The sequence below is a fragment of the Ambystoma mexicanum genome, chromosome 7p, assembly GCF_040938575.1.
Source record: "Ambystoma mexicanum isolate Mex_15411 chromosome 7p, UKY_AmexF1_1, whole genome shotgun sequence".
NCBI lineage: Eukaryota > Metazoa > Chordata > Amphibia > Caudata > Ambystomatidae > Ambystoma > Ambystoma mexicanum.
Genome location: NC_090939.1, coordinates 858,257,266 through 858,279,952, shown reverse-complemented (window position 1 = coordinate 858,279,952; position 22,687 = coordinate 858,257,266). Strand labels below are relative to the sequence as shown.

The following is a 22,687-nucleotide window of genomic DNA, read 5'->3' as shown; positions in this document are numbered from 1 at the left end:
AATAAGTTATTCAAGGCAAGAAACCCTATTGGTAATAAACCCTTACACTTATTCTATTTTAGGAATAGGTAGGCATACCACTGTTGCTTTTTAGAGGAGGGTACACACTTTAACTTTCTATACTTTTCAGAATGACAAACAATTCAAAATGTTAGGTAAGAACATTGTAACTTATTCTGTTTTAAGAATCAAAATCCCATCACTAATACATAGCAAGTAAGTACTTTGCAACAGTGGTTATAATTTCTCTGCAGAGACCTATCCTTTGGAAGTCCTTACCTATTCTAGGGCATGAGTGTTCTCAGAGGAAGAAGGCAGGCGTTGGTGGTCCTGCAGCCAGCTATAGGCAGGTCAGGATAAGGCAGAACAGTAGTAAAGTCAGAGTTCCAGAGGATTTCTCGTTAGACAAGTATCAGACTTTATAGTTTTTGGAAATGTTTAGGCCGCCTTGCCGTTCCAGTGTTGGGCCCAAGTGCACAGTATGGGTGAACTCCCATCTACACAAATCACCACCCTAGCCACACAGAAGCGACACAAGACTTTAGGTAAGCATTACCCTAAACCACACAGTACCTCAGCAGTGAATGAATAAGAGCTTGCAGATGGACGCCTTCACAAGACCTGGTCTCAGGATTCTTGGTCAGGAGACAGGACACTGGATGGGAACTTGCAGCAGCAGTCGACAGAAAAGGCTCCCAAAAAAGGATTTTTCAGTGTTTCTCGCAGAACTGTGATTTTGGCGCCCTTTTCAAGGTACCAGATGAAGGATGGTCACCGAAAAGATTTGCCTCGCTATCTCGGTCCCGGACTCTGGTGGGGGGAGGAGGGGACTTCAATGAGTGTAGTCGTGCTACTGGAGATCCAGCAGGAGTCCAAAGTTTCAGTGAGATTTGATATTTAGAAGACGTTGCACAACACTCAGGCTCGAGGTCCCAGGATATTTGCCGTATGAGGTCCAGGAAGGTCACAGCTTGTCGTTGGATGGCTCGAAATGTAGGTCTTCTTAAGATGGATTGGTCCCACCAGTCTGTGGGTCGGAGTCGTCTTCAGAACTCTTCTTTTGCAAGGATGCAGGGTCAGCACAGGCAGCGTTACTCAGCAAGCATCTCCTGTTGCTGGAAGTAGCTACAGGTATCTTCTTTTCATCGGAACAGCTCCAGTGGTCGACATGTCATTAGCTTCCAGATACAGCCCTCTATCCCTCCTAAGGTAAGCCTGGCTGCTCTGCCATAGCTACCATTATACTGAGTGGTACAGGCCTGCGCTAAGAGTTGGAGTTTCTGTATTGCCCAAGGATAGTCTCACTTGGGTGGACTTTAGAAAAACTGTTCTAACACACATATACTTTGGACATAGAACAGAACGTCATCACACTAAAAACGTGTTGCACAAATGTCTAGCAGTCGAGGCAGCCAGAGTATTGGGATTCTCATGTGTATTTTGTAGACAGAGGTAAGTGTGAAACCACTGAGACTTCCGTGGCCCTCTTCCTGAAAGGAGAAGGCGAAAGTATTGAGAATCCCACATGCATTTAGCATGCATAGAATGACCAAAGTGCTGTCTAGTTGGAATGCATTTTTTGTATGATGCGAAGGGGGATGTAGTTTTTTAAAAAATGTTTTATTTTTATTTTTTAGGCAAAAGTCTCGAGAACTCCAGATTAATTTAGTAGGCATACAAGAATATTCACTGAGCCCACTAAGAATGCCATATGCCTTTTGTTGGCGAGAGATCATGCTAAAGGGTCAGAATTGTGCAGGACTATAATGGCTGCGTTAGAAATCCAAACATTTGGAGTGGTAGGTTACTCAAAAGTAGAAAGGTCAAATATAGTATTTGATTAATGACACCGAGGTGATACCCAAATGCGTGATAGTATTTAAGTGCACTTTATTTCAGCAATTCTAATCACATTTTCCGCTTAAGGTATGCAATGTCCCATTTCATTATTTTCATGTTCATGGTTATATCTTTCAGCATTTCTTTTAGTTCTTGTAAAGTTTTGCGGATTTCATCAGTTTCTCTGTTCTGGTCTTTGGGGCATAGACTTTGTTTTCCTCCTTGAATCACTTCATCTGTTGAAAGGAAGTGGAAAACAAACAGATAACAGAAACTTTAATTTGTGGGAAAAAGAATATGTTTTTAGGGGTAGGGGAGTATTTGTTGCAAGCAGAAGGGGTAGTGGGGAAATTGGAAAAGAGAAAGTGGGCAGAGACAGGAGAGTGGTGAGGACTGCAAGCGTTAGCAATTTTAAAAATACTAGAGGAAAAAGAAGTGGGGCTATGCTAGGAGCACCCGGATGTGAACAGCGACACAGAATGTGACAAAGGGGCAGCTGCATACATGAGTGGGTTGAGGTGCAGTTTGCAAATAAGGGGAATTAAAGGACATCTTGCAGAGGTGCAGGTTGCTTACAGATGACCAACAGGTGTCTTCTGTGTTCATACTACATCAAAGCAATTGTGCACCCCTGCTTTGACACCCAAGTGTGGTATTTTCCATGGCTTTGTGAAATGTGGCAGAGGGGATAACTTTCAAAACAGCCCCAATGACCTGCAGTGGATTGTCAACGTTATAGTATGAACGTAAAGAGTGGAACAAGATAAGCTCCTTTACTCTTCACTCTTACTCTACACTTTGTTAAAAAAGTAAACGGCACTGCAAGTTAGGCTTCGGAGGCGGATTTACTTATTTGTTTCTATGGAATCTGCCTGCTCATTAGCAACTGCAAATGCAAAGCAGATTCCATAGAAATCCATTGGTTTTACACCTACATGTCTGCCAAAAGGGGATTTTTGGGTATGGTGATAAGCACCTGGCCTCCTACCCTTGGTTAGCAGTGGGGAACAACTGACCTCATTTTTAAGATGTGGAAGCTTCTCCAGTTTTTCTGGCTTGTGCATGTTGGGAGAATTACATCCGTGCAAAGGCCTTGTTTTGACATGTTCGTGTGTTTTATGCGGGATTTTGAGTTAAAGGTGAAAGGGCTTGGACTGAAGCAGTTTAAAATGAATGGTTAAACCAAATATGGCGATTAGCCTAGAGCAGATGGCTTTCTGGCTGTGGGTGCAGGGTATATAAAGCAGGGAGACAACCAGATTGTATGCAAGGGGGATGGAAAGGCATCATGTACAAGGGAAGGTTGTGGATGAACAGCAGATAACCTGGGCACGATGTGTATCCAGGTGTACCATTTATCAGGGTTAAGACAGACCCACAGCCAGATAGCAAATTTGCGATTTGCTATACAACTGCAAAACCAACTGTGTGCCGCCATTACTGCCAACTATATGTTCATGGCCACTCACAAACAAAATCCTACTCCAGACAGCTGGCTGTATGGAGCACAATTGTTTAACTGTATTTTTGTTTAGTTGAATGGAGGTGTGACTACCTCACTGATCTGCATGGCACTGAGTGTGCCTGCTGTGCGGGGGAAGTAGAGGTCGCACAGCAAGCAGAAACATAGCTTCCCCATTGGATGGGCACATGAGCGGTTCCATTCTAGCTCAGCGTACCTCAGGCCTATGTGTAGTGCCCTGAGCATATGTTCCTTCCCCTTTACTCCATCCTGGTGGGCGATTCCACCGAGCAAGAAACATTAGGGTGGAGCTGTGATAACCTGCTGCATATCTATGATTAAAGCAAAGAGGTTCTTCCGAATCACCTGACCAAACTCTGCATTGCGCCTGGAGCTGGTGTCCAGTGAGTAGTGCTTACAGAAGGCAGACGGAGTGGCCCAAGTAGACGCCATGCTGATGACATCCCAAGTTGCAGGTCTCTGAAAAGCGATGGCCGTGGCCTTGGCTGTGACCGCATGGGCATGACTTCCTTCAAGAACAGGTCTGCCCATGGCTGTATATGCTTCCGAAATGGCCAGAACCATTCAACGGCGATAGATGCCTGAGCGCCGGGGAGTAGCCCCCAAAGGTCACGAACAATGCCTCCGACATCCTGAAGGATTTCGTTCAAGAGAGGTAAAACTGGAGGACGCTCTTGAGGTCCAAGGAATGAAGGGCCCTCTCTGCCACTGACTAAGGGTTTGGGAAGAACACCGGCAGGCAGATCTCTTGATTCAGATGAAATAGGGAGACCTGCTTCGGCAGGAAGTTTGGGTGAGTGCGCAAGATGACATTGTCATTGCGAAACATGGTGAATGGCTCATGCCTGCAACTCACTAACCCTGCATGCAGAAGTGAGAGCCACCAGTAAGTCTTCAGTGTCTGTCACCAAGCGAATGTCCACAGAGGCCATTGTCTAGAAAGGCTTGTGCTGCAATGCTGCAAGAACCACATTGAGGTCCAAGACCGGGTGAGCCTATGCACCGGCAGAAAAAGCCAAGACAACCCCATAAGGTGGGCCTTAACCACAGAGTTGTTTGCAGAATACACATGCTCGGAGGAATTCTTGTAAGCCCCAATGGTGGCCAAATAAATGCGGCAAGTATGCACCTGAACTCCAGAACGAACCACGTGTGCTGAAAAAGCCAGCATGTCATCCAGAGGACAGGGTCCAGACCCTTGTCACGAGCCCAATGGCAAACCTAGTCCATTTACTCTTATACTGGGCCCTCGTCAAGGGCTTCCTGGCGTGCTGAATGATGTCCCAGTTGTCATCCAAAAATTGAGCATGCTGAACCCTCAGCTTGTCAGGAACCAGCCCGCCAGTGCCAGCTTGGCCGGATCTGGATATTCCAACGCCACCCTTCCCCCCCCCTCCCCCCTGCTGCGTTAGGAATCCCCTGCTGGAGATTGGAAGGTGGACAGGACAGGACCCTGGGAGCACAACTGCAGCAGATCTGAAAACCAGGGTCTCGAAGGCTAGTGGGGGGCAATCAAGATGAGGCTGCAACTCACCCAAGTCCGAAACTTGCAGTGGGTCTGTTGGAGCAGGGGGGAGGGTGGGAACGCATAACATCTGCGGCCGTGCCAACAGATCTTGAAGGCATCTCCCAGAGACCCATGACCCTGTCCTGCCCACTAAGCAAACAGGGGGCACTTGGAATTCAGAAGAGATGCTAACAAGTCCAGGTCCGCAAACCCCCACCGCTGGAAATGGGGCAACAAGGAGTCGTCGTGTCAATTCCCACTCGTAGGTGTCAAACCCCAAGCGGCTCAGCTGGTCCGCCTCTGCACTGCTGTTCCCCGGGAGGTGAACTGCTGAAATCCAGACCCCCTCAGTCAGGGTCCATTCCCAGATCGATACCGCCTCCATGCACAGAAGAGGGGGTTAAAGGGGTGGGGGTGAGGGAACGGGCGCCGCTCTGCTTGTTCAGGTAAAACATTGTAGTAGAATTGTCCATCCTGACCAGAACACACCTGTCCCTGATGAGGGGCAAAAATGCCTTGAGGGCCAGGCCCACTGCCCTGAGCTCAAACAGCTTGATATGCAAAAGGGCTTCAGACCTGGACCATGCTCTCTGAATCGTGTATCCCTACAGCCCGAAAGAGAAATCTGTTGTCGCCTCCAGGGTCGACTCCGGTCGGGTGAAGGGGGCTCCCACTGAAACATTGCCATCCATCATCCACCAGCGAAGATCAGGCAGTAGGAGCAGTGGCATTGGTATCCTGTCTGACTGAGATCCGATCTCCTGATCCCAATTGGCCGCCAGAGCTCGAGACGCCTCATCTTGAGGCGAGTGCGCTGCACACTGAGCATGCAGGAGGCCATCAGGCCCAGAATATGATAGAACCACCATGCCGAGGTGGTCAACTTGGCCAGAAAGTGCCCCACCGCCTTGCATAGGAACAGCATCCTCTCGGGCATAGGGAACACCCACTGAACCAGTGGAGTAACGTTGATGAAAATGTTGGGGGGGGACATGACATCTGAAAAAAAGGTGCCCCAGCCAAATGAATGGGGACAAAATGGTGTGCCATGAAAGTTGGGGGGGACAAACACCCCCGTCCCCCCCTAAAATTACGCCCATGCACTGAACCATAGTGTCCCAACGCACCCATAGGAAGACCAGCTGCTGAGATGGGCACAACTGACTCACTGGTTAAGGGAGAACCCCAGCTGATGAACGATATTCACCAGTCTCTTAGCAGGTGTGCAGGTGTGTGACACCCCCTTGTGTGACCCCCCACCCTCACCAGCCAGTAGTCCAAGTACGTGTACAGATGATGGCCCTCCAAGCGGAGAAGGCCCGCACTGTGTTCATCAACTATGTGAAGACATGAGGGGCAGAGTTCAGGCCAAAGGGCAGCACCTTGTACTGAAAATGAAATGACAATCGTGAACCGCAGAAACATCTGATGCGGTTGGTAGATGGGTACGTGCAGGTACATATCCATGAGGTCCAGGGAACACATCCAGTCCCCTGCACACAGAGACTCAGCTATACGCGCAGGAGTAATCATCTTGAAGCGCTCCAGCGTAAAGACAGATTTGGAGAGGACAGGTCCAGGACAACCCTCAGGCCAGCCTGGTTGTTCTTGGGTACTATACAAATCCTGCAATATTACCCGGAGCCTGATCTGACGAGGAGGCGGCGAGGATGGTCGAAGGAAAGGAAGCCTGAATCGCATGGAGACTATGGATAGGATCCACGGGTTGTTGAAGACGCTTCTGGGTGTCCTGGAAAAGCCAGACGGCCCCTCGTTAGGCACAATTGTATGCAGTACTCTTTGGGTGCCCTACATCAACCCTGACCTCCTGGCAATGGGAACCCAACCTTTGGTATAAGCCTGTACTACACAGGTTGGTAGCGTGGTGAGCAGCCAGGCTCATCTCAAGGGGGGTCAATGTGAGCTGTAGGGGAGTTAGAGATTCACAGTGACAAGGTTTCTTGAATAAATAATTATTAATTTATTCATCAGTCAGTTAGAATAAACCTTCTTCAGAAGGGAGCAATATAACAGTAAGCAGCCTACCAGTTAACGCAACACAATAAAGCATGCACCCTTTTAAAATGTGTTCATACCCATAAACTATGTTTTGGATAAGTTTTACTCTCTTGCAGAGGAGAAAACTCATTTTTACTCTCTTGAAATAAATTGCATTTACGCTCCAATTTGAAAAATCATGCGTAAAATACTCCCACCTAAAAATCTTATCTGGAGCACTGTCAGTAAGATTCAAATATACTTCAAAACCCAAACTTTAGAGGTTGTCAAAGGGAAAGATTGATATGACATAAGGGATCTCACAATTAATCTCAAAGCAGGTAAGTACTTTGGTAAACCTCCCAATGCAAAGTTAGTTAACCCTTTCCTGGAAGGAAGACCAAACACATTCACAGAGGGAAGATGCGTCATTCAGGGAGCCAGGCTAAGCCAAAGTCAATTGAGCAAAAGTCTAGGTGAAACTGAAGCACTTCTCAGAGGCAATTCAAAGTCTTGCACAATGTTTTAAAAGTTTTTGTAGAACGAAGAATTCAAAGTGGGGCCACAAGCTGTTTAGGCTTGTGAGGTAAAGAAGCTACCAGCAACTCTACAGAGCAAACACAACAAGTCTCACAAACAGAGAACAAGTGTAGTTACACAACAAGAGAAAGTTCCTTCAGACTTTACAGTACCTTTGGATTGAAGAAAAGTGCAGCGATGACTTCTGTTCCTGTGCAGCTCTGAAGATCTCACTGTTCCTGGGCCTCAGTCGTGGGCACAAGAGGGAGGACTTCTGGGGACTCCTGCACTGCAATGGGACTGGGACGGTCACTGCTCGCAATCAGCAATCTTTCTACGACTACCGCAAATAGCAACACCATGGTTTCTGGCTGTTAAGATGGACTTTCCTTGCTTCTGGGGTAGAGCACACATTTGAGGTGGCTCAGGCTCGGTCAGTCCTGCTTCCCGGGAGTCCGGAGGATCTTCCTGGAGCTCTTGGCCAGCTTAAAAGCAACACACACAAACTGGTGTTCTTCTGCCTGTGGTTTCGGTTTCCAGCAGCAACTCAGTGGAAATGTAACCAGCTCCGAGAAGGATGTCCAGGTGGCTTACTTTGGAGTTGATTGGTCCCACCAACTCATTGCAGGGGCTTCTCTGTCGATACGAATTTGGAGTTTCAGCAAAGCAGCAGGGCTTCACCGGGTAAACCAACGGTCCAGGAGTGTTACGCTCACCTGGTATCCACAGGGACGCCACCCAGCCAGGTTACTCGCTGGTATGCTTCTCAGCTTTGCCCTGATGTGGTCTGCGGGGAAGGTTCTGCCTTGTGGTAGAAATAGGCATGCTCTCCGTCCTGCCTTCTTTGCAGGGGCGTGTTGTCTTTCATGGGCGAGTGCGGTCCAGTTACTTCACTGACGCCAGCCCGTTTGATATTGTTCAGGTAGGTCTTATTGCTGTTCTTTAGTTTTGTTGCTATCCTGCATGCCTTTCTTTGTTTAAAATGTCTCTTTTCTCCCTTAGGTATGCAGAGCTTCAGCGCGGCGAACTGGCTTGGTTGAGCCTCGCTGGTAAATGATGGCGCATTAAGAGCGCTATGATGCGGTAAGTAAGCGCTACGCGCATCGCTGCAAAGTCTTGCCTTCGCTAACCTGTGTTTTCCTTCCTTGTAGGTCGCGGTGTTCTTCAACGCGAGTGGAATGTCCGGAGTGGTGCCAGCCGAGAGGCGACCAGCCAGGTAAGCCTTTTGAGCAGTTCGTAATTTGTAAATGTCTCTACTGCTTTCTTTGATGTTGCCTCCATCTTCCTCTTTCAGGTCGTTCTGTCCGGGAGGCGTGCAGATTCGAGGAAGCTGTTCTCAGTAGCTGAGTGTTCAAAGATGAAGACTGCAGGTAAGATGCTGCTGCCAATGAGGTTCCTTTTGTCTCCTTGCAGGTTCTGCTTCTCCGAGGTTCGAGGGAATAGCTGGACACTGAGCGTCATGTTGCAAGCTGCAAAGTAACGCTAAGCGTGTTATCTTGCTCGGGTGTGGTTTAAATAGCCCCAAAAAAATAGTCCAGGTAAAGTAGTCCCTAGGCTACCACACCCAAAACACTAGACCGCATAGCTTGGTTCGTAGGAACCAAGCTATGTGGATGCCTCCATGTTGGCTGACAATACAATAAATTAGTTCCCAAGCACATTGTTTTTCACGGTGTATGAGCCTGGCGACAGGACTGGCCCCATGAGGGTTTTTGAAGAGGATGCCAGGCTCTAGAGGCCCGAGCCTTGACTCCACCTGGCCAATGGGTTTGCCAGAGGGGATTTTGGGCGAGGGTCGTGACAGGAGATGCAGCAGGCGTCTTCTTCAAGTTCTTCTTCGGTTCCTTCGTCCAGTGGTCGACTGCCTTCCAAGCCAGAAGTCTTGCCTTTTATTCAGTTCTCTCCCATTCATTCCAGCCTAGCCGTCAGTCACCCAGCAGGGTGGCTGTACTTGCCAACAGTCAGCCGGCCAATCCCTACACAGTGCATTTGGGTCTCCTAGGAGACCAAGCACAGGGAGTTTCGGGCACATCCCTCACTTCCTGCCTACCCCAGACAACCTGGAGCCAGAGGCGGGCTTCACTCATGAATCCTGCAAAGGCAAAGCGGACCAAACCTGGTTTGGCACACAGTAAATCTCAAGAAGGACCTTTCCACAAAGAAATGGCGAAAAAAGAAGACTGGACCCTTTTGACAAAAATAGCACCCTTGGGTGCTTTACTGCACCTGTGAACATAGCCCGCGGTAAATGCACACCACGGTAGTTGAAACAAAACCACTGCCACCAGCCATTCAGTGAGAAAAGGGTAACATAAAAATGTTACATGAGAAGCTAGACAAAGGGGATACTAGGTAACCCCCTCCAGCACCCTATTGTAAGATGTGTGCTGGGTCTAGAAAGTTACAAATGTCACTAAAGTCAATTTCACTTTACAGCTCTGGGAAACAATGGTTTATCCCACAGAAGGTATTCAAACCTTTGGGAAATCTGAGAGACTTCCCAGTGCCACTGCACTGAAGGTGCCGTATGACAATGTAAAAGATGATGCCTATGGAGTTTGTCAAGACTCCACAACCAAAAGAAACACGGAGTTCAAAATCACATTAAAATACGAGAGTAGGAAAAAGGGTCTCGCTCTCCCCAGGTTTAAAAAAAAATCAAGTCCTCAAAATGCAGCAAAGTTGCTGGGGGTCTCTACGGTGGAGGGAATTAGCACATTTCTGAGAATTCTCCTTAACAGGAAGGAAGGGCTATAGAACGCTCTGGTTACACAGCAGGCTCTCCGGTCGGTGGAAATCGTCTCAGCCGCTTTTCCATCATCCTCTTCGGTTTTGGTTCCATTGGTAGACTGGTCTTCAGCTTCCCGGTTCGAAGTATTTAACAGGAATTACAGCACAACTTCTGCATTCTCTCCCAGCATTTTACAACAAGGGGCGGTCTGGTTGGCCAATCAGGACAGCCAGACTCCCACTGGGATTTGTCCCCATTCAGGCAAGGAGGAAGACAAAGGGCTGTGGAATTTTGGACTCCTCCCTCGCTTCCTGCCTTCATAGACAGACTGAAGCCTGGGCTGGGAATCCAGCTGAAGATAAAAATCACATAAAGGACTTTCCCGTCCTGAATGTCAGGGGAAGGAAGGCCAAGGAACACTAAAATGGCAAAAAAACAAGACTGGGGCCATTTTGGCAAAATGAGCACCATTGGGTGCCTGTACTGCAGCTGTGAACACAGCCCACGGCAAGGTGCACCGAATTAGTAAAAGGTATCGCTTGTCCCTGTAACATAACTTACAGTTTTAGTATGAAATGGGATACATTGCATCTCCCCAGCACTCCACATAAGGTGGGGTGCGCTGGTTTCACCAAATAAAATGTAAAAGGGATCCAAAGATCATTTCTACCCTTGGGAACTGTTAGGGAGAATTCTCAGAAATGTGCCAATTCCCTTCACCTTAGAGGCCCCCAGCAACTTTGCTGGATTGTGAGGACTTGATTTTTTAACCTGGAAAGAGTGTGTGCCTTTTTTCCCCCACTCTTATGTGTTTTGATGTGCGTTTTACATTTGTGTTCTCTGATTATGGAGATTTAGATAACTTCATAGGCATCATCTTTTCATGTGTGTTACACAGCACCCTCAGTGCAGTGACACAAGGATGTCTTTTAGACTTCCCGAAGGTTTAAATACCTTCTCTGGGATAAACTACTGTTTCCCAGAGAATGTAAAGTGAAATTGACTTTACTAGTCTTTTCCAAATTCATAGACCCAGCACACACCATTTTACAATGGAGTGCTGGAGGGATTACATAGTATCCCCGGTGTCTAAACAATCATGTAGCAGACAAATGCTACTCTTTCCTATTGAAAAGGCAGGTGGCAGTGGTTTTACAACGAACAACCATGATTTTTCCCAACCGCGAACCCCGGTAGCTAAAAATGACTGGAGCCATGTTTTTCAAGATGGTGCCTTAAGCCCCTTTGTTTAAACAGGTCCCGGTTTTCTTTTTGTGCCATTTCTTTTTGGAACGTTCCTTCTAGTGTTTGTCTCTGTGCGCCAAACCAGGTTTGTACCTCTTCATAATCTTACCCTAAATTAATTTCCTGAAACCCTGCCTTGGTCATCAGAAGCAGAAGAGGTTTTTGTCAAAATGAATTAAGAAGTTTCAAAGGCTCCAGCATTGGATGTGCCAAACATTTGAAGACTTTTAGCTTATTTTGTGAGGAGCGCGAGGGGTTTTGCTCAAGATCGATTATCTCAAATGCATGTGACAAACACGCTATCCAGTAATATGGTTGGCGATAAAAATTGCAGTTTTTACATAAGATTGTGGGCAAAAAGGATGTGGTGTAACCCGGTAAAAGTGTTTCCATTATACCGCACAAGGGGAGCGGGGGTGTTCCCCCGCTCCCCTTGTGCGTGATCACGTTCCAGGGGCCTGCGGGGGGTGTCCCCTGCATCCTTTACATGGATTGCAGGGGACACACCACAGACCTTTTGCTGCGTTTCTTTTTTTAAAGTGCCATTTTCACGGCAACTTTATTATATGGAACTGACAAACATAACCCCATTTTATATTACAGTGTAGCACTAGATCCTGTGGCTGCAGGGTTATCTCTTCATGTTTACAAGCAGCTACTGTTTTATTGAGTTATGCTTTTTTTCAGGACATCCAGTAAATGCTGCAGGGCAACATTCTGTCTTGGCATTGCTACTTAAAGGCAAGACCCAGCACACATCAAATTCTCAACTGACAAAGTATGCAAAGCTGCTAATTATAAAAGGTACTGTAAAAAGTCTGAGAATTTACCTCTTATTGTAGAGTTGCTTGCATCGTCTACTACTCACAAGTCTAGTCAGCTTGTGGCCCTACATTTGATTCTTCTTTTCTTCAAAGACTCCCAAGACATCATGCAAAGACTTTTCTATTTACCTACCAGAAGTGCTGCATCCGATATAAGACTTTTGCCGGAGGATCTTCCTGGAGCTCTTGGCCGACTTAAAAGCAACGCACACAATCTGGTGTTCCTCTCCCTGGCTTTACGGTTTGCAGCAGCAACTCTGTGGAAATTCAACCAGCTCCAAGATGGATGTACAGGTGGCTTACTCTGGAATTAATTGGGCCCACCAACTCAAAGGGAGAAGTAGTCCTTGCAAGGACTTCTCTGTCGATACGAATTTGGAGTTTCAGCACAGCAGCAGAGCTTCATCGGGCAAACCACCGGTCCAGGAGTTGCAGCAGGCGTCCTCTTCAAGTTCTTCTTCGGTTCCTTCGTCCAGTGGTCCGACTCTGCCTTCCAAGCCAAAAGGCTCGTCTTTTATTCAGTCCTCTCCCATTCATTCCAGCCTAGCTGTCAGTCACCCAGCAGGGTGGCTGTCCTTGACCGACAGTCAGCCAGTCAATCACCACAGAGTGCTTCTGGGTCTCCTAGGAGACTAAGCACAGGGAATTTCGGGCACCTCCCTCACTTCCTGCCCACCCCAGACACTGAGGCGCCAGCGGCGGTCTTCAGTCTTGAAGCCCGCCAAAGGCGAAAGAACAAAGGGACCAAACCTAGTTTGGCGCGCAGAGACAAACTCTAGAAGGACCTTTCCACAAAGAAATGGAGTAAAAAGAAGACCGGGGCCTGTTTAAACAAAGGGGGCTCAGGCGCCATCTTGAAAAACATGGCTCCTGCGAATTAACGCTACCGGTGTCCGCGGTCAGGAAAAATCATCGTAGTTCGTTGTAAAACCACTGCCACCAGTCATTCTGAGAGGAAAGGGTAGCATTTGACTGCTACATGAGTATCTAGACACAGGGGATACTAAGAAACCCGTCCAGCACTCTATTGTAAGATAGGGTGTGCTGGGTCTAGGAATTTAAAAAGGCAAGTAAAGTCAATTTCACTTTACTTACTCTGGGAAACAGTAGTTTATCACAGAGAAGGCATTTAAACTTTGGGAGAGCCTGAAAAGGTTTCCCTGTGCCACTGCACTGAGGGTGCTGTGTGACAAAAATGAAATGATGATGCCTATGGAGTTGGTTAGACTCCATAACCAAAGAAAACAAGAGTAAAACACATTTCAAAACACATGAGCGAGTGGGGAAAAGGGCCACACACTCTCCAGGTAAAAAAATCAAGCCCTCAAAATCCAGCAAAGTTGCTGGGGGTCTCTAAGGTGAAGGGAATTAGCACATTTTTGAAAATTCTCCCTAACACTTATACCAAAGGTTGGGTTTCCTATACCTGTAGTCACAGTTGTTTGTAGTGTTCCAAGAGGTTACTGCATACAAACTTTGCCTAACAAACTTCATGACCCCTAGTGTTGACTCAAACGGTGTAAGTGTAGTTGTGGTGGGTAATGCAGTAGGTACACCTGCTAAATTGGATTTCTAGAATCTGGCCAGGTGAACAGATTTTAGGAGACCACGCTACTTACAGTGAACAGGCAACTCAGAGGTTAGCCTACACCCAATCAAGGTGGTAATAGAGGGCAGTCAAGACTATTCTCAGGAGAGAATGAGTGGGGTCAGGAGCCCTCAAGGAGTCCACACAGTCTAGCACACCAATTAAATTTAGAGAGCCAAGTATGAAAAAACAATTATAGGCCTTTTGCACACACAGAAAACTGGCACCATCACACAAAATTATGATACAAATATATACATTCAGAATAGGTTCATAGATGTTATAAATACCCTATTCAGCAAGCAGGCAAGTACATCAAATGCAGTCAGGAGTCAATGATGGAACCAGGTCACACGTTAATTCCCCAAATTAAGCAGTCCAAACCCGAAGAAGAATGGGGCCTTGTGCCCAAAAGACACAGGGGCCACAATGCATCTCCCCAGAATGGAGTCTCTGTAGGTAAGTATAATGTACATGTGCCGGTGATGAATCAAAATATTCAACAATTTTACTAAGGTATGTGTATGGTTATTTTGTGTTTGAGAAGTTACTACCCAGGTTTGATGACCAAATGGCAGTAGGAGAGAAAAGGACTTGTTCCCAATGTTATCCTGAGGCGGGTGAGGGCAAGATGAGGTGTGGGGGGCATTGGTGCCAGGAGAGGTGCCCAGGAGCTGTGGGTGCAAGAATTCTTCCGGTTGGGCACAGCTACAAGATGCAACCCTTGGCAATTAAGAAATGCAAGAACCACCGATGCAGACCGCTATAGGACACTTCACAGTAAGGGGCAAGGCGGGTTCCAGCAGCGGGCTCTGCACACAGGCAACGATAGGCTTCCTTCCAGTCGCGGTTACAGAAGCTTATTTAGGAAATGATCCTTTAATGCTGAAATTCAGAGGGAAGGCGACTTGTGGCATAAGCTGGCGATGAGCAGAGTTCAGTGGCAACCATGGAACAGCGACGATTCTGGCAAAGTAGTCCACGAAAGAGCTGATCAGGTGGTGAAGGGAGGGAGCAAGTGAGTAAATGACAGTGGTACACAAAAATAACAATCATGGTCCTACTAGGCCTTGTGGCATTCGAACGTGTATGTGCCAAGAGGAGAAGTGCAGGAATTGAAGGGGGCAGGGTATGGCAAGTGCTAGTGGGAGCCCGGGAGGGAACTGCCAGGGGGTGTTAAGGCGAGTGGCAGTGAGGATTAGCAGGAGAGGGAAAGCGGTAGAGAAAGTTTGGAGAAGTTTACGGAACGAAGGAGATCCGGCTCAAGTCTGAGAGGGCTAGGGAGGCAGTTCCAAAGAAAGGCACCAGCTGAAGAGACCTGTCCCCCCATTCTCTGCTTGGAGAAACATTTGACAAGCAGAAAGTTGGAATTGGAGGAGTGGAGGGCTCTAGCAGGTACGTATTTGTGGAGAGCAAGTTGGAGATTGCATGATCCCAGGCCACATAAAGCCCTGTGAATGATGCAGTGTCTTGAATTTGAATCTTGCAGGCACTGGGAGCCAGCGGAGGGATGTCAGGGCTGGAGAGAGATGGTCCCTGGGCTTGAGTCAAAGGATAAGTCTTGCAGCCCTATTCTGGATTAGCTGGAGGGGGCGTAGGGAGCAAATGGGGGAGGTTGAGGAATAGACTATTGCAGTAGTCTAGCCTAGAGAGGACCAGAGCTCTGGAGACATTAAGCTTCTGGGGGGAAGGTGAGCAAAGGGAAAATGCCTCCAAGGAGGTAAAGCTGGAAGCGGGCCTTCTTGGCAAGGTCCAAGATGTGAGGGGTAAAGGTCAGGAGTCTAAGATGACCACAAGGTTTTTGGCCTCATAGTATCGTGAGGGTAGAGGGCCCAAACAAAGAGTAGGAGGGAAACAGGGCGGAGGTGTCACAATAAGAAGGATCTCAGTCATACTGGCATTGCGACAGAGATCATTAGCTGCACACTGTTAGGGAGAATTATCATAAATATGCCAATTCCCTTCACCTTAGAGACCCCCAGCAACTTTGCTGGATTTTGAGGACTTGATTTTTTTACCTGGCAACAGTGCAAGCCTTTTTTCCCCCCACTCTTTCATGTATTTTGATGTGCGTTTTACTCGTGTTCTTTGATTATGGAGTTTTAAGATAACGCCATATGCATCTTTTCATGTGTGTTACACAGCCCCCTCAGTGCAGTGACACAGGGATGTCTTTTTAGACTTCCCAAAGGTTTAAATACATTCTCTGTGATAAACTACTGTTTCCCAGAGAATATAAAGTTAAATTAACCTTACTAGTCTTTTTAAATTCCTAGGCGCAGCACACACTATCTTCCTATAGAGTGCTAGAGGTGTTGCATAGTATCCCCTGTGTCTAAACACTCATGTAGCAGTCAAATGCTACCCTTTTTCTATCAATATGGCTGGTGTAAGTGGTTTAACAACGAACTACCATGATTTTTTCCCGACCAAGAACACTGGTAGCTAAGAATCGCGGGATCCATGTTTTTCAAGATTGCGCCTTAAACCCTTTGGTTTAAACATGTCCCGGTCTACTTTTTTCACCATTTCGTTTTGGAAAGGTCCTTCTAGTGTTTGTCTCTGTGCGCCAAACCAGGTTTGGTCCCTTTGTTTCTATGCCTTTGGCGGGCTTCAGGACTGAAGACCGCCTATGGCGTCTTGAGTGTCTGGGGTGGGCAGGAAGTGAGGGAGGTGCCCGAAACTCCCTGTGCTTAGTCTCCTAGGAGACCCAAATGCACTTTGGTGTGATTGGCTAGCTGACTGTCGGGCAAGGACAGCCACCTTGCTGGGCGAGTGGCAGCTAGGCTGGAATGAATGGGAGAAAACTGTTTAAAAGGCGAGTCTCTTGGACTGAAAAACAGTCGACCACTGGAACGAAAGAACCGAAGACGAGCTGGAAGAGGATACTCCTGGACTGTTGGTTTGCCCGGTGAAGCCCTGCTGCAGGTCCGAATTGCCAAGTTCATCACGACAGAGAAGCTCCTTCAAGGACTACTTCTTCCTTTGAGTTGGTGGGACCTATCAACTTGTAAGCCTCCTGGATACCATTCTCGAAGCTGGATTAACCAGGTGGAAGGCCACCAACTTGTGTGCTTGAATTACAGCTACTGGAACTCAATTTCCATCTTGTCCGCATCTTTTGACGATCCCGTGCAGGAGTCAACCCCGCCCTCCCGTCTCCTCCCCCCTCCCGTGCTCTCCCACACCCCGCCCCCCCCCCCCGACATCCTCCCTCTTGTCCCCACGACTGAGGGTCAGGAACAGCGAGATCTGCAGGAACTGCCAGGAACCAACATCTTCTGCTGCATCTTGTTCTTCATATTAAGGTACTGTACCAACCAGATTAAGAGAACTTCCTTCTCGCGATGAAAGTTTGTGGAACTTTCCCAACTTGCAGGCCTAATCAGCTTGTGGCCCAACATATGATTATTTTTCGTACAAACTACTTCTGAGAACTTTGGCAAAGACTTTACTGTTTATTTCAAGAACTGCTCTTTCCTATCCAAGACACTAGTCCATTAACTTTGGCCTAGGCCTATTGAACTGAATCGAGTCCTCTAATGAACTAAAACTATTTGCACTGCCCAAGTATGTATTTGTGATCCATTTTGCTAACTTGTGCCTTTTTACTCCCATTGAAAGTAACTGAAATGCCATTTTGCTCCTATTTCTGGGGAGCCCAATTTGTTCATAAACTTATTGGTTTGGTATTAAAGTGAAGTTGCCTCCTTCTAGTGAATGTTTTCTACATGATTGTGCAATAAATTAATAAGTGTTTTACCAAGAATCTTTGAGTGCAAGTGTCTACTTGAACCACTGTGATTGTAAGACCTCTGTGTAACCTCTTGTACTGCACATTCCCTCTTGAGAAAAGCCTGGCTGATCAGCTCGCTACCACAAAACTGTAGTACAGACTTATACTAAAGGTTGGTTTTGCGTACACCTCTACTCCTAATTGTATGTGGTGGTCAAAGAGGGTACTGCATGCAATTGTGCCTAACATACTCCATGCCTAGATAGTGGTCAGCCAATCAGGGACGAGAGAGGAGGAGGAAGTAGTAGAGGGAAGTTTGAAGGAAAGCTGTGCGTCATCAGCATAACACTGGAAATGAGGGGATAAGGAGGAGATTAGGTGAGCCAGAGGGGCAAGATAGATATTGAAGAGCCACAGCGATAGGAAAGAGCCCCGAGGGACGCCGCAGGTACACAGTGAGGTGGTGGAGGAGAAAGTGCCCAGTTGCAACTGGGAAGGGCGGTTAGTGAGAAAGGATGTCAGCCAATCCAGTGCCCGGTCCGTGATACCATGAGGATCGAATGGTTGAGTGTGACACAGGTGGAAGAGATTGAGGAGAATGAACAGCAGGAGAGTTTGAGTCACGGTTTGTGACCATGTCTTCACAGGTTTTCACAAGAGCAGTTTCCATGCCTCTGGATGCCCAGAATGCAAATTGATGGTCATGGAGGCAACCAACAAGTTCAGTATGAAGGATCGGATGGGGGGCAGGGGAGGAGAGAGGACCTACTTCAAGAGTATGCCCAGGAAGGGAGTAGTTTCTTACCTGTAACTCCATTTCTCCAGCGTTGGCATCTTTCATATATTCACAGCATGTGAATCCATTAAAGAAACAATGCTGGAGAAGGGAGGACAACTTTCATCAGGAGCTATGGGCAAGAGGGAGAGCCATTGGAGGTGGGAGGGGGGGATGTGCCTGGGGAGGAGAAGGAGGGGAGATGGGTGTAGAGAGTGAGGACAGGATGTCCTGAGTTTTTGATGTGAAATGGGAGGCCAAGGTGGTGCAAAGAGCCTAGGACGGAAGCAGAGAGGTGGATACTGCAGTTGGATTGGCGAGTTCCATGCAGATTAGAGTTCAGCTGCGTTGATGGTGGCTCCAGAGATGTGGACTTGGATGTAGGCCCTCTTCTTGGAGCAGACAGAAAAATGATATTGCCTTTGGAGCAGGCGACAGGTCCGTTTGTCAGAGGGTGAGTCAGAGGATTGCCACTTCCGTTCAGCAACTCTGCACTTACGTTTCAGAGAAGCTAGGTTAGAATCATACTAGTTGTTGCACATGAAAGCTGGCTTCAGGCGAATCCTCACGACAGTGGCAAGGATATAAAGGGTGTTGGAGATGAAGAGGTGAAGTAGCAAGAACAGAGTCGGGAAGAGTCGGAAGAAGGGGTTGGAGGGGGATGAAGGTGGAGGCAAAAGCATTGACTGACACTCGCTTCAACTGTCAAATGTCAGTGAAGGAGGTTGGCAGTGCGGGAGGCGGCTCAGACAGAGGGCCAAGGGGCCCCAAGTGGGAGGAGAGGAGGGAGTGGTCTGACCAGGAGAGTGGGGTGGTGGCCGGGTTAGAGGTAGGGATGGCCCCAGAGATTAAGACATCCAGAGTATGACTGGCTAAGTGGGTCGGGCCGGAAGGAAGAATAGTAAGGGAGAGGGAATCACAGAGGTCCCGGAACCATGAAGTTGCTGGTTCAGGAGAGTCTAGATGGATGTTGAAGTCCCCAAGGAAGAGGAGTTTGAAGTAGAGGTCAAGAGGGAGGAGCTGAGGTTGGCCCATTCAAAGAGGGATAGGACCAGGGGAACTGTAGATGGTAGCGAGGGTGAGGGAAAGTAGGAGAGACCCCTCAGCCAGCACACGAGGCATTCAAAGGAGGAGTAGGATTGCTTAGGTATGATAGAAGCAGGGACCCATGCAGGGAAGATCAGGGCAACACCTCTGGGCTGGTTGGGCCTGGTTTTGGAGAGTTTGTAGCCATCAGGAGAGAGATCAAGAGCAGTGAGAGCTGGCATTGAAACAAGTCTCGGTAGGGGTAAGGGTGAGGACGTCAAAGTCTTCAAGAAGGAGACAGATGTAAGGAGTGTTTGACAGCAGAATGAGCTTTCGGAGTGGCCAAGTGTAGCTGGTTTCCACCTTTGAAAGTTTTCTGAGGAGGGGTACAGGGGTCTGGTTACAGGGGTGTGGCACACCCGTCAGTGGTGGTGGGGAGGTTAGAGAAGAGCAGATGAAGCAGTAGCAGGGGGAGGGGGCAAGGTAAAGAGGGCAGGAGTCGGTTAAGGCCTAAATTACTAAGTGGGAAAATCTGTTAAGACATTTCCCCCTGCACATCTGGCCCTAGAAGGCCCTTTTCTAAATGTGCATAATGATTTTATACAGCTCCCATTTAACGTTTGAGGTTTTTTGGTCATTGCAAATTTGTTTACAGGGTGGATTAAGGCCTACCCAGCAAAACATCAATATAAATCAGAAGCTTCTTACAGAGTTCAGCCATAGGTTTTGTCTCCCTACTATTATGTATTGTGACCAAGATTCTCATTTTACTGGGTAAGTCATCAGATGTCTGCAGGGTTTAAAACAACTCTCAGCAGTCAGTTTCATTATACATACAACTCCAATCTAGTGGAGCAGTTGAACGCAGTAATGGGAACATTAAAACCACCTTTCAGGGGTGTGTCAGACAGCCTGAGGCCATGCCCAGAGTCAGAGCCATACCCCCTATACATGCAAAATAATCCTAACTAAAGCCATGGGCTGTCACCTCATTAGATCCTAATAGGATGCCCAGTGTTAATGAGTACAAACCCTTCTTTGGCAGCAAATTATTAAGATATTCAATTTGAGGGTGAACGATCTTGGAATTTGCAGGTCAAGTAAGCACTAACAGAGCCAGCTGTTGGGCCCTGCCATTCTCTTCAACCGGGTGATTGTCTACTGCATTGCAACCCCACTTGCAAGGGCCTCATCAAGCTCTACTCACCAATCCGACGGCATAAGTTATTGGGCATATCAGACTTGGGTCCATGCCTTCAAATGGCAGCGAGCCTACCCTTTGCTGGAAGCACATGGAGCGACTCATCCTATGGTCAATAAAGGAGAGGGGACACCGCCAAGTCCTCCACATCTACCTCTGCACACATTTGCAGCGATCCTGAGATGAGACCCACAGCTACAGAAGACATTTTGCAGGCAGCTACAACAAGTTATGGATTCCCACCGTCAGCGAGTACTGAAACACAGTAGGAGAGCAACCCCCGTCTGTTTCTGCTTTCTATGGTTCTGATTCACCAGTGCATGGCAGATGTAATCTTCAGTGTAGAGGACAACATTTTGCTCTGCCAATATGTCAACCTAACTTTGTGTACACCGTTTCCAATCACAAGCACTCTAAATCATGAGGAAGTTGAAGACATTCAGGGGCTGCATAGATACTGTTTGTTCGAAACATTTTGGCTTCCCATCAATAAATGCGCTAGTGGATCGTTTCTATTCAAGGTTGACCTTCTTGTACTGATCTGAATGTATGGCCACCTCTTACAATGCCAGATGCAGCTGATCTTGCAATTAATCTGATAAGTGATCTGAAAGACAACTGTTGTATTCTTTTACTGCTAGCCTTACATTAAATGTACCTGTTTTTCGATACCTTGTAGGAACTGACCGATTCCTGCACTTTGCTTGACATCTAATACCATGACAACTGTCAGATGTGAAGGTTTTTCAAAAGCCTGTCAAGACTCAGTGGTGGCTCTTCCTTAATGGGCGATAGGTCATGGACCCAACCATTTTGAACGAGCCACCAAGCCAGCAACAGTAAAAACACAAGCACTCCCTCACTGCAGCAGGCAGCTGAGGTAGCGCTTCTGGGATGGCTTGAACTGTCAAAGGAAAATAAGGTTTCCCTTTGACAGTTCGAATCCCAGCATGCATGTCCAGTGGGTCATGCAAGGGCAGGGGATATTCGCTTTGCCAGACTTGGCCAATTGGGGATGCAGGCTGGGGTACTGCAGAGGTGGATGTGAGAGGGTGGCCTCCCTGCACATTCAGAGCTGCCGGGGCATACGCCAGGGGTCGCCCCAGCTCCTGCACGGATGTGCAGACAATCGGAAGCGCTCCTCACTTTCAGTTCATGTTGCGCTGAGCCGGAGTTCGTCTCAGGAGCTGGAGGAGCCGATTCTGGACCAGGGCTGCAGGATTCAGGCTGTGAGTCCAAGCCCACCAATGGTAAAGATCTGCAAGATTCAAACTGCCCACAGCTGTCCAATCACGGAAAACTACTGGTCACACATCTTTCCAGCACTTTCGGGTGCCAGAGGATGTGGACTGGGATTAGATAGTCCCATCCCCCTCTGGCTCACATACACAAAGCCCCCTTGCTCACGAAAGCCATAGCTTTCCTCCGGAATTTGTTTTCTCCACAAGGCATTTATGACCTTAGAAGGAAGGAAGAAGTTCAAAAGAACAATATGGCAAAAGACCAATATGGCCAAAGAACAAGCAAAAATCTTGCGGTGCAGCCATTTTAGGGTGCTAGCCACCTTTAGGAGGCATTTGCTGTAAATATCACAAAATTGGTAAAAAAAATAAAAACAATAACAAACAAAAGATCAAGTAGCCACCTGCTTGTCTTAGGAACATATACAAAGTAACCAAAATGACATTATATAATGAAATAAGGATACAAAGTATCCTAACTGCACTTCACTGTAAGGTGATGTATGCAATTGTAACAATACAAGAATTCATAAAGAGAGACCCAGTCTCTCCACTTTTAGGGCCTTGTCAGTTTCCCCATAAGAATGAGCAGAACAGGCAAGGGATGTCAAACAAAGCTTCACTTACCTCCAAAAAGCCAGGACAGGGTTTAGAACCAGCAAAGGATGTCCCATAGAAATCTATGGAGGGAAAGGTGAAAAAAGAAAATCTTTCCTAGCAGGGTGCATTGGCAGTTCTGTTGTCTTTGCTGGAGAGATTGTTACTTTCCATCATGCATGGAAAATTGAAATCTGAATTTCTTTAATTTGGTTAAGAAGGAGGCTGTCCCTACATCAACAGATTGCACCATTCATGAGAGGACCACCTTGGTACCCAGTAGCATCCGCTGCCCTTTGAAAGCCACCATCCAACACATGCCTAACCAAAAAGCCTTCTTGTACAGGCCTCACCAGAAATCCTTGCATCACTCTCTG

General features: G+C 47.5%; 1 protein-coding gene and 1 long non-coding RNA gene across 8 annotated transcripts in view; both read right to left on the bottom strand.

Moving 5' to 3' along the window:
* The window catches only part of LOC138526371 (CD99 antigen-like), a 383,615-nt gene that overhangs the window by 180,381 nt on the left and 180,547 nt on the right, over positions 1–22,687 (bottom strand). The gene's annotated exons all lie outside the window — the stretch shown is intronic.
* On the bottom strand, positions 1,867–22,394 carry LOC138526372 (uncharacterized). Its single transcript, XR_011283567.1, has 2 exons — positions 22,341–22,394; positions 1,867–2,075 (listed from the first exon to the last, which is right to left on the bottom strand). It is a non-coding gene; the product is annotated as an uncharacterized lncRNA (long non-coding RNA).